The 12,244-nt window shown below is 34.3% G+C and overlaps 1 protein-coding gene across 3 annotated transcripts in view; it reads left to right on the top strand.

Annotated features, from left to right (window-relative positions):
* CCDC178 (coiled-coil domain containing 178) overlaps window positions 1-12,244 on the top strand; it is a 513,950-nt gene that overhangs the window by 499,086 nt on the left and 2,620 nt on the right. Inside the window, exon 23 of one of the 3 annotated variants that reach the window (XR_002518666.2) lies at window positions 9,100-9,282. The exons of the other annotated variants lie outside the window; for them this stretch is intronic. The gene's annotated coding sequence lies outside the window, so the exon portion shown is untranslated. The remainder of the gene's footprint in view (window positions 1-9,099; window positions 9,283-12,244) is intronic. 3 annotated transcript variants of the gene reach the window in all.

Here is a 12,244-nt window from a genome sequence, read left to right as displayed (position 1 = left end):
GGAAACCAGAAAATGTTTTTAAAAGTACTACTGAAAGTAAACAAAATCAAATGAGACATCCATATCCAGCCAAAATTAAGTAACCAGAGTCATATTTACCCTCCTGCCTAAAATAACCAATCATTGAAAAAAGTATATGGAACAATAGTTTTCAAGCCATTGGTCATCGATTAAGAAATGAGTGATCCCACAAAGAAATGAAACAAACAAGGTGAATCCTACAATTATCCTATCTTGCTGCCTTGAGTGACTTTACAAATTATGATGTAGGTGGGAAGAATAGAGGCAGAGTCCAGCAAATTATGTGAATTGAGTAAATGGAGCTGAGAATTCAAGGAGAAAAAGGCAGCTAGAATTTACAGGACACAGTATCAGGGATGAAAGCCTTGCAGAGACTCTCTGGAGGTTTGCAGAAGTCTCCCTTGGATAACCCTTTGAGCAGCAAATGCTTCTAGGAAAACTACCCAAGTTTTCTACCCATGAAAAGAGTCATCCAAAATATTGTGGAAATAGTATCTGGTTGTTACATATGACCTGTTTCTATCTGAAAGGATAAAAAAGCTCATGATTTGTGGAGAGTTGGGTAGAATCCTCAGAAAAGTCTTGCCTCAGTGGTAAGGATTAATTAGCTCTAGGCTAACATAATTCTATTCCCACCTAACAATCTTGAAAGCAAGGCTTAAAAGGATCAAACTATTTTCAAGTAACCTCACTGCATGCCACAACAAATCTCAAAACTATATCTAGGAATATGAAAATATCCAGCACCAAGGAAGGTAAAATGCACAGTGTATGGCATCCAAGGAAATATCAGATCCAGGCCTGCAAAAAAACCCAGAAAAGTACAACCAATTAGGAGAGAAAAACCAATCAATTAAGACTGACACAGAACTGATAAAGAAGTTAAAATTAGGAAACAAATACATCAAACAGTTATAACAGTATCCCATATGTTTATAAATTAAATAGAGACATTAAAGATATAAAAAGCACTCAACTGAACTTCTAGAAATAAAGCTTACTATGCCTGAGATGAAAAATACATAGAAAAATATTAATGGCAGATTTAATATTGCCTAACAAAAAAGACTGGTGAATTTGAAGACACAGCAATAGAAACTGTCCAAAATGAAAGAAAGAAATAGTTTTAAAAATGAAGAGTACCAGTTAGCTGTAAAACGTCATCAGTCAACCTAATCAGTGTGACACTTCAGTCTATGAAAGAGAAGAAAATAAGGAGAGAACAGGAAAACATTTGAAAACATCATGGTTAATTTTTTCATCTATAAACTAAACTATAAACAAAGAAACAGAAATCTCCAGAAACCCCAACCTCAAGATATGTAAGAAACTATACCAAGGTATATCGTAATCAGATTACTCAAAACCAGTGATACAGAGAAAAAGTTCTAGAAGAGCCAGATAAAAATAGACATGTAATGTGCAGACAAACAAAGAGAAGGTTAACAGCAGATTTCTCATAAGTAACTATGCAAATGAGAAGGGAGTGGAGTAACATATTTAAAGTAATGGGGAGGGAAAGTCATTCTAGCATTTTATACACAGTAAAGTATCTTTCAAAATAAGGCAAAATGAAGACTTTTGCTGACATACAAAAGTTGAAAATAGTCATCACCAGCAGACCTGCACTACAAGAAATGTTCAATGAAGTCTTTCAGGAAGGAGAAAATGACACTAGATAGAAATACAGGTCTCCTGAAGGGAATGATCAGCTCCAAAATGATAATGACGTGAAGAAATGTGTGATTATTTTCTTATTTTTAAAACACCTTTAAATGACAATTGTTTAAGCAACGAATGACTATATATTGAATAGTTTATAAAATATATGTAAGTAAAAAGTATGGCAATTGCATGAAACCAATAGAGAATAAATGTATTATTATCTGGTTTTATACTGTTTTTGAAATGATATAATATCACTTGCATCTAGATTGCAAAGAAGTAAAATGGTCATTATTAGCAGATAACATGCCTATCCATATAGAAAATGTAATTAAGTCTGCAAAGAAGCTGATAAGCTAACAAGTGAGCTTAGTAAGTTTGCATAATATAGCATCAATATGCTATATATTTATACACATATATATGTAGACACTAACAATGATTGGATATTGAAGCTGAGAAAACAATGCCTATACAATAACATCAAAAATGTGAAGTAATTTATACTTCAGTGCCACAAAAGAAAACTACATTTCCGAGAGAAATTAAAGGAGTCCTGAATAAATCGAGATGTACCTCGTTTCTAAGTCAGAAGATTCAATATTGTTAAAGTGCCAGTTTTACCCAAATCGATCTAAAGATTCAACACAATCTGAATGGAAATTCCAAGACATTTTTTCATAACAATTGAAAAGTTTGTTTTAAAACCCACAGGGAAATGGAAGGGACATAGAATAGTCAAAACAATATTGTAAAGGAAGTACAAAGTTAAAGGACTTACAATACCTAATTTCAAAATTCATTATAAGTTACAGTAACCAAAAAAATGAGGCATTGGATCAAAATGTATCAATAGATGAATAGAACAAAATAGGGGATATAAAATAAGCCCACATTTGTGAAAAACTGATATTTTTACAATGCTGCAAAGACAACTTAGTGACCGTTAAAATTACATATCTATGTGAAAATAAATAAAATTTCACCATTACCTTGGACAATATGCAAAAATTAACTCAAAATTAATCATAATCCTAAACGTAGAATCTAAAATTATAAAACGTCTAGATTTTAGGGGAAGAATACCTTTATGAACTTGGATTGGCAAAGATTTCTTATGTACAGCACCGAAAGCACAAGAATAAAATAATAAATTGGATTTTATCAAAATGTAAAACTTCTGATCTTCTAAAGACCCTGTTAAGGAAATGAAAAGACCAGTCACATATAGGAAGAAAATATTTGTAAGGGATATATCTGATAAAGGACTTGTATCCAGAATATAAATGTTAAAAAAAAAACTTTCAAAACTCAATATTAGGTAAATAGATACTCATAAAAAGAAAAGGGCAAAAGATTTGAATAGACAATTCACCAAAGAAGATATACAAATGGCAAATAAGTAGATGAAAAGCTGCTCAACAGCACTGGTCATTTATGAAAGGCAAATTAAAACCACAATGAGATACCACTACACACCTATCTGAATGGCTACAATTAAAATACTGATCATATTGAAAGTTGGCTAGGATGGTAAGAAACTAAAACTCTCATACACTGCTTTTGGGAATATAAAATGGTACAACCACTGTAGAAAATATTTTGCAGTTTCTTAGAGTTAATGCATATTCTATGATCTGGCCATTACACATCTTGTTGTTTTCTCAAAGCTAGCAATTTCTGATCGTGACTGCCTTGTTATTGTTATGATTCTGGTTGTACATACCTCTATAAAAATCTTCTTTATAAGTCCCCCTCGGCTATACCAAAGAAGAGTGGCCCTTTTCTTATGTTCCTCCAACCTCAGTGTCTCAACCATTTAGTCATTCCCTGGAGACATTATAATAGATAAAAAAAGACACTCTTTGGGAGGCTGAGGTGGGTGGATCACGAGGTCAGGAGATCGACACCATCCTGGCTAATGCGGTGAAACCCTGTCTCTACTGAAAATACAAAAAAATTGGCCAGGCATGGTGGCAGGTGCCTGTAGTCCCAGCTGTTCGGGAGGCTGAGGCAGGAGAATGGGGTGAACCCGGGAGGCGGAGCTTGCAGTGAGCCGAGATCACGCCACTGCACTCCAGCCTGGGTGACAGAGCAAGACTCCATCTCAAAAAGGAAAAAAGAAAAAAGAAAGACACTGACAAAACAACAACAACAACAACAACAAAAACAAGATCCAAAGTTACTATTCTTTCCTGTATTTGTTAATAATAATTATGATTCAATTCAGCAAATCTATACTAAATACCTACAAAAGACCATGCACCAGACTAGGTTCTAAAATATAAAGATGATTGGATACAATTTCTGTCCTTGGGGAGCATGTAATTTGTGAATAATTTGAGGATCAGTATATAGAAACTTTTGTAGAAAATAAAGTGATCATTCTTTGTGTTGTCTGTAATAACTATATATTTCATTCATAGTCTTGATTCCTTTAGGTCTAAATATTTTGAATACATATTTTTCAAATGATATTTCTCTGTCCTAATACTAATTTCAAAGCAATCAGGATGAAGAGAGTTTGAAGAAAAGTGGGGGATAAGCCATACTGAGATAACAGTAAAATTCAAATTCACAAGCAGAGTGATTTTGTTGCATTTTAGGGCAAATTTAAGAGATTTTACCTAACTGAGAGTCAACCATCTACAAGGTTAGCTCATCAACAGTGTCATATTTATTCTCATCAGTAAAAATTATTTGGGGGCCTCTGATGAGCACAGAGCGTCCCTAGAAGTGGGTTATATGGGAATTCCAGTGGTGTGAGGAACAAGGCTGTACCCAAACACAAGATTTTTCTTGATGCCTATTCCAAACACCAAGTGTAATATAGGGAACTGTAGTTCATAAACGGCACAAAATTAAGCTAACTTTATGGTCAAGAGACAATTATCCTAAAGCTTTTAACATAAAGAAAGATAATTCGGCCACAGACTATGTAAAAGTTAAAAAAAAATTAAAAGAAACACTTAAAGCCCACTTAAAATTGGGCCCAATTAAACTAATACCACTAATACCTGGAATATCTAAGCTTTTTTGCTCTCAACATTAAAAACTGTGTAATATCAAATTAAAAATATAAAAATTTATAGTCATCTCTACATGAACACGGTAAAAACAAGACACAAACATCAGCAATACAAGATCTGCTCAAAAAAAAAAAACACCAAATTTGTAGGAATTTTAGAATGCATGAACCTTCAGATGTAGGTCATTTCCTGCCAAATAACTGATTTGGTTAGGCCTCTTAAGTGCTTCAATATGTTAAGCCATGTGGTCTTCTCCAAATTGTGCTTACACAGTTACTAAAGTGAAAGCTCATATTGAGCTGAAACACCTTAGTTTTTAAATTGTTGAAATTCAAAGATAACATGTAGGAAAATTAAATATGTAACATAACTAACCAAGTTTATGTAACAAAATTATGTAACAAAATGTTGTTTATGTAACAAAATTAAAATGCAATGCTAAATTGTTTTATATAAGCCTCTTTTCCAAGTCAAACTTCATGTAATCAGCAATCTAAAGTAAATCAAATAATTGACAACTTAAAGTTTCAGACTTGGGGAGTATGTTCATATTCACAAATGTATATTTCAGAAAACTCACGAGATTATTAAGTAATGTGACTGTTGAATATTCTTATATATGCAAGTCATTTCCCAGTCACAATGAGGTCTAAGTATCCTTCTATTGCTAACAGCTTTAGAACTGCCTTCAGAACATATAGCCTACAATTCCAAGGATATACAGCATTGACAAATCTCTGATTTGTGTGGGTTCAATTTTTAAAACAATCAAAATAAGTTCACAAACAATGAGTAAAATGAATGACCAGCTAGAATATTATTTGTATTATTCTGTTTTCATGCTGCTGATAAAGACATACCCCAAACTGGGTAATTTATAAGGGAAAAAAAAAAAAAGGTATTGAACTCACAGTTGCACGTGACTGGGGAGGCCTCACAATCATGGCAGAAGGTAAAAGGCAAATCTTACATGGCAGCAAGCAAGAGAGAATGAGGGCCAAGCCAAAGCAGAAACCCCTTATAAAACCATCAGATCTAGTGAGACTTATTCACTACCATGAGAACAGTATGGGGGAAACCACACCCATGATTCAATTATCTCCCACTGGATCCCTCCCACAATACATGGGAATTATGGGAGTTACAATTCAAGGTGAGGTTTGGGTGGGGACACAGTCTAACCATATCGCTATTTTTGTTATAAGCTGTGAGCAAGAAACTTCCCAACATAGCTAAAAAGTTGGTTATGAAGATGGTGCCTAAGCAAGAGCTGTAAGAACACATTGGGGAAAAAACATAAACCTTCCAAATAGGATATGTAAGTACATATTGTGGCTTACTGAAATGAAATCTTGTATCATAGCCACATCTCAATTAATACGTACTACAGACATGGTGATTCTTTAAAATAGGCCCATCGATCTAATTAAACTAAAGAGCTTCTGCACAGCAAAAGAAACTACCATCAGAGTGAACAGGCAACCTACAGAATGGGAGAAAATTTTTGCAATCTACTCATCTGACAAAGGGCTAATATCCAGAACCTACAAAGAACTCAAACAAATTTACAAGAAAAAAACAAATAACCCCATCAAAAAGTGGGCAAAGGATATGAACAGACATTTCTCAAAAGAAGACATCCATACAGCCAACAGACACATGAAAAAATGCTCATCATCACTGGCCATCAGAGAAATGCAAATCAAAACCACAATGAGATACCATCTCACACCAGTTAGAATGGCGATCATTAAAAAGTCAGGAAACAACAGGTGCTGGAGAGGATGTGGAGAAATAGGAACACTTTTACACTGTTGGTGGGATTGTAAACTAGTTCAACCATTATGGAAAACAGTATGGCGATTCCTCAAGGATCTAGAACTAGATGTACCATATGACCCAGCCATCCCATTACTGGGTATATACCCAAAGGATTATAAATCATGCTGCTATAAAGACACATGCACACGTATGTTTATTGCGGCACTATTCACAATAGCAAAGACTTGGAATCAACCCAAATGTCCATCAGTGACAGATTGGATTAAGAAAATGTGGCACATATACACCATGGAATACTATGCAGCCATAAAAAAGGATGAGTTTGTGTTCGTTGTAGGGACATGGATGCAGCTGGAAACCATCATTCTTAGCAAACTATCACAAGAACAGAAAACCAAACACCACATGTTCTCACTCATAGGTGGGAACTGAACAATGAGATCACTTGGACTCAGGAAGGGGAACATCACACACCGGGGCCTATCATGGGGAGGTGGGAGGGGGGAGGGATTGCATTGGGATTTATACCTGATGTAAATGACGAGGTGATGGGTGCAGCACGCCAACATGGCACAAGTATACATATGTAACAAACCTGCATGTTATGCACATGTACCCTACAACTTACAGTATAATACTAATAAATAAATTTAAAAAATAAATAAATAAAATAAAATAAAATAGGCCCATCAATGCCTCCCCATCACTTACAGGAGATAATCTTGGTGTGCAGTATCTGTCATCATCTATTTTCTGTCTGCCTTCCTAAATATATCTTTAGCCATGCTCTGAGTTCTGAACACTGATATATTTAATGTTCCCTAAATAGATCCATGCTTTTCCATCTCCTGCCTCATCTCTCAAAGACCAGCTTACACTTCATCTCTTTTATTAGATTTCCCTAAACTTCCAGCCAGAAGTGGTATTTCTCTCCTCACAACCACCACTTTTCTGTGACCATATCACATCCTGTGTTGTGATAAATTAGTTATGTCCCTTGAGGCCAAACCATATTTTGTGCTCTGGTTTACTGGGGGTAGGGGAATCCTTCCCTGAAAAAAAAAAAAAAAATGTGTACTATTTTTCCACTTTAAGCCACAATATCTTCCACTGTGCCAGGAGCAATGCCTTAGAAATAACAGAGGCAAATAAATATTTGTTGCATGAATATATGAAAGAGAAATGTCCATACAAGGGATTGAAATGTAACCACAAGATCTCATTTTAACTTAATTCTTTTTCTGCAGATCACTAGTTTTCCTGAATACATCTGGTTGAATCTTAATATGTTGTGTTACCTGATAAAAGATCAAGTGGACAATACATTTCAGAAATGCTGAGTTTTAAAACGTTAAGCAGGATTTGATTTTTGAAATTTCAGTGTATCTGTAATCATACTGTAGTGCTTTATATCTCTTGAAAAAGTGGAATAGAATATTCAGTGATTACAACATGTTTTGCCACAAAATATTTGGTCTTTCTCAAGAAAACGCACAGGGCTACTCTCTGCTGATTATATTCTGAGAATCAAAACACAAGTAGGATTAAACTCCTGCTAATTAATTTAGTGATAAGTCTAGAAATAGAAAAAATGAAGTATTAATAGTATCAAATTTTATTTACAAGAACAATTAAGGAATTTTGCCACTCATGTTGAATTCTAGGTTAAAAAAAGCACTAGTTTCCTAAAAGAAAAAAAATAAGACCGATTATTACCTACAGGTTTAATTTTTTCCCCCCAAAATTGAGCAAGATCATGGAGCATGATCATTTGTTCAACAGGGAATTCACGTGAAATTTTCTTTATTAACTGGCTGCAATAGGATGCTTGAAATACTTTCCTCCCTTAGAGTATATTGGTTTAGGATAAGTAGTCCTCTTTTTAAACTATCACTTTGTTATATATAAAATGAAAGGATCACTTTCTCTCCATCATTTGGTATGTTGTCAAAGATGTGATTATTTTCCTCCTTAATCTAAATAACCTTACACCACGTTCCCTGAAAGGCAGCCTCATCATTCAGCTTCATGATTCTCCTTCCAATCTCCCCCAACCTCAGCACAAAGGCCTGCAGCTAGCTGCTTTGGTCTCTGAATTTCTAACTTACTTTTTTGGAAATCTGATAATATTTGAAATACCAGTTAAAATCTAGCAATATAATGTTTCTTATGAATGCTTCCCCGCCAAAAATCTAATAACATTGCACAAAAAAAAGACAAAGTAACAATTTTCTTTCTTCAAAACCACTCAGCTATGCAATCTTGAGTTCTTTTAGACCTTCAGAAGGTATGATCAGTATGCATAGGAAAAGTCATGTCTCTTACTTAACTTTGCAAGAGTGCACTGCAAAGCATTAATAGAGGCATTGCTGTGTTAATAAACTTCAGTCAAAATGCTCTGGGAGATAATTTGATTAAAAAAAAGAATAAAAAACACCGAAGCTGAAATATAGCTTTTATAAGCTGCAAGATCAATTCACCATGTGCTTTTTTAATCAACTGAAATATATACATTTAAACAGAAAACACAGATGACTTAACATTCTCCCATATCATGTCAGTCAGCATGACTAGTTCCTCATAATTTTTTTTTTTTTTTTAGAAAACTCTCTTGTGCTCTGACTTATGGGGGAAAAAACTTTCCATGAAAAATGTGTGCTACTTTTCCACTTTTGGCCTTGTATGTGCTTCTTCTCTGCCTTAATTGCAATATAAATCAACTGTAAAAGAAGATTTACAGTGATTACGACTCACTTAGAGAGCTGCCAAGATTGATCTGGAAGTGGTATGTTTGTCAAGCCCCAAGTCTACTTCTCATCTTAGCTGGTTCTAAACTAAATTCCAGGACACGTGTGGCGATATTCAAAATGAAATCGATGTAAGAAGAGAAAGTTCTGGTGGGTCACTCCGTTCTCTGTGTTCTCACTGAATATACCTAATCACTTACCCTTCCAAAACACTAGTGCAAAAGACTTTACAAGCAATGTGAACCTCAGACTCATTTACTATGGTAGGAGAAAAGATGACCATAACTACTGAATGGATCCTATATATCCTCCCATTTTCTCTTTATGTGATCAACTGGGTAGGATAGCAACAGAAACAGAACTATTTCTGTTTTGAGTAGATGAATTACTAACACTGCCATCAATAACTGATTAAGGAAGGGCTATATTCAGGTCATTGTAGTAGTTTCTTGAGGAGAGGTTCATCAATCCTTTTATGAAGTTTGTCTTCTTTCTACTGGAAGTTTATTCCTTGACATGATCACATCAAAGCAACACATGAACATAGAATTAAGAAACAAGTAGACACAATGTAGCATATGCTTTCACATCTTTCCTCCAAAAGTTCTGGAACATGTTGAATTTGGGGCTAAGCTCAGTAGCTGGACCTAACTTCCGTACGTTTACCATCTGCACCTTTGCCCGTACTGTTGGCATTTGGTCAAGTGTCACTCTTGTCTAAAAGATGAAATAGCAGGTCTTTTAGCTTTCTTCTTGTTGGATTTCTTTGAAAGAGTCTTTTTTATAACTTAATTGCTTCAGTTAAAAAGTGACCTCAGTGATTTCTTCTTGATGAAATGTAATAAAACCTCTAATAAATTATTAGGACGGCTGTTTGCTAACTTGCCAATATATCTCTTTTAAAAATGGGCTCCTCTTTCCAAACAACACTCCTGAAAAATCATGTTTTCCTGTTCAGTTGTTCCCTACTTGTATCGTTTTCCTATAGCGGAATGCTCCTGTTGAATAGACAAGCGCCAAAGATTTTCACTCTCAGCTCATATGAGGACTCAGAAAGGAATGTAATCATATTTAAAAAATAAAGTATATTCTCAAATCTAGAAATTAGCTAGTAATTGAAATTATCATCACAGTGTTTTAACTGATGACCATTGAACTCTTTTCCGGCAAACGGCTCATAGAGCATTAATTGCACGTCACATTACAGATCTGCAGAGTTAAGTTCCATCTTGCCCTTGGGACTGTGAGGTCTAAAGCAACTTTGTAAGTGTCTTTCAGAATTAAAAAAAAAAAAAAAAAAAAAAATCATTAAACTGCAGGAGTTCTATTAGGTCTGCTAAATATGTGCCCCACTGTCCTTTCAAATGTCATTCCCCGACCTTCAAAGCTTTATTACTGAGTTTCTACCATATTTCAACACTGCTGAGGAGCTCTACCTCCTATGTCTCCCCATAGCACCTCAAGTATGTTCTTAACACACCCCAGAAAATCATTTCCCACATAAAGCAAATCCAGCAAGTTTAGAAAGGGAGGTTGATTCTGATTTCATTTTTTTCTGATCAATGTTTTGCATAAGGGGGACTACCTGGGTCTTTTTCTTTTATAGTCCTATAAACATTTTAATTCATTATTTAAAATAACTCTTATAACTCCTGGTCACAAAGAAGGAAACAACAGACACTGGGGTCTACTTGAGGGTGAAGGGTGGGAGGAGGGAAAGGAGCGGGAAAAATAACTATTGGGCACTAGGCTTAGTACCTAGATAACTAAATAATCTGTACAACAAACCCCCATGAGGGAGAAAACGAGTTACTAAACGAACAAGTTTACCTATATAACAAACCTGCACATGTACCCCTGAACCTAAAATAAAAGTTAACAAAAAAAATTCATAATAGTGACTATACTAATATAAAAATAGAATCCTAATCTAGGAACAAAAAGTAAAATATTTTATCTCTGGTATCAATCAGTAAATTATATTATGAGATCTAATATCTGCATTATGAAGTTTGCAAGAAGCAAAAAAAGAAAAGTTGATAAAAGTTAATGAAAGATAGATTTGAAGATAAGACTATATGCTGACTTCATACAAACATTCACAGAATTATAAATTTTATTTTACAAATTTCATTAATTCAAAAGGGACTTCTTCTTTTTCTATATAATTTATACAGGGCTTGGTTTGACCTTGGATCAATCATTTTGTTGATTTTCACCATGAAAATATATTTCCCAAGCAAATACTAAAAACAGAACATGAAAAAAAAAGTCTACCAATTTAAGCAAATGGATTCTTTTTTAGTACTTTAGAAACACTCTTAAAAATCCAGAATGTAATTGTAATGCTAATTAAGATTAAGAGAATGTAAACTGGCATTTTATTATTCAAATTACACATCAATTGTAGTTAGCTTTCTTAAAGCAAGACTTCATCTAGTTAAAGTTTTCATACAATTCAAAATTTAGATTCATTTTTCTTCCATTTGTCTATCTATATGTTTATAATAGAGTGTGTGTTTCTATATAGAGACCCAAACATTTCGGATATGGAAGAGCTAACGTTTGATTACTGACTAGTGTCTGAAGCCAGAAATCATGATGGTGAACCCATCTACCATGCTCCTATCTGCACACTGACTCATGAAGGTTATTAGTGCTGATGACAAAATAAAATACAGGTGGATTTATCCTGTGTGTTGTCTTTTACTTCAAGAATCAAGGCTCAGTCACCATCATTACTGTTGTGTGCTATCTCCAAATCAAGACATAAGTTCTTACAAATACTAAAACATAGTTCTCTTTCCCAATAAAAAGAAAATACATTCCTAGCCCATTAATTGACCAAGTATTCTGTATATCTATGATATCTTCATTTCTGAATTAAAGATTTCTACCACCTTTGACTATTCTCATGGGACTTCTTTTTATATAACTTGACCGAACCCAATTATGAAATCCTTTAAAAGTAGGATGAGTTTTTCAGGCTTTATTCAGACG

Source organism: Papio anubis, chromosome 19 (genome assembly GCF_008728515.1).
Source record: "Papio anubis isolate 15944 chromosome 19, Panubis1.0, whole genome shotgun sequence".
NCBI lineage: Eukaryota > Metazoa > Chordata > Mammalia > Primates > Cercopithecidae > Papio > Papio anubis.
Note: the sequence above shows the minus strand (reverse complement) of the source record. Positions and strands in the feature narration are given on the sequence as shown.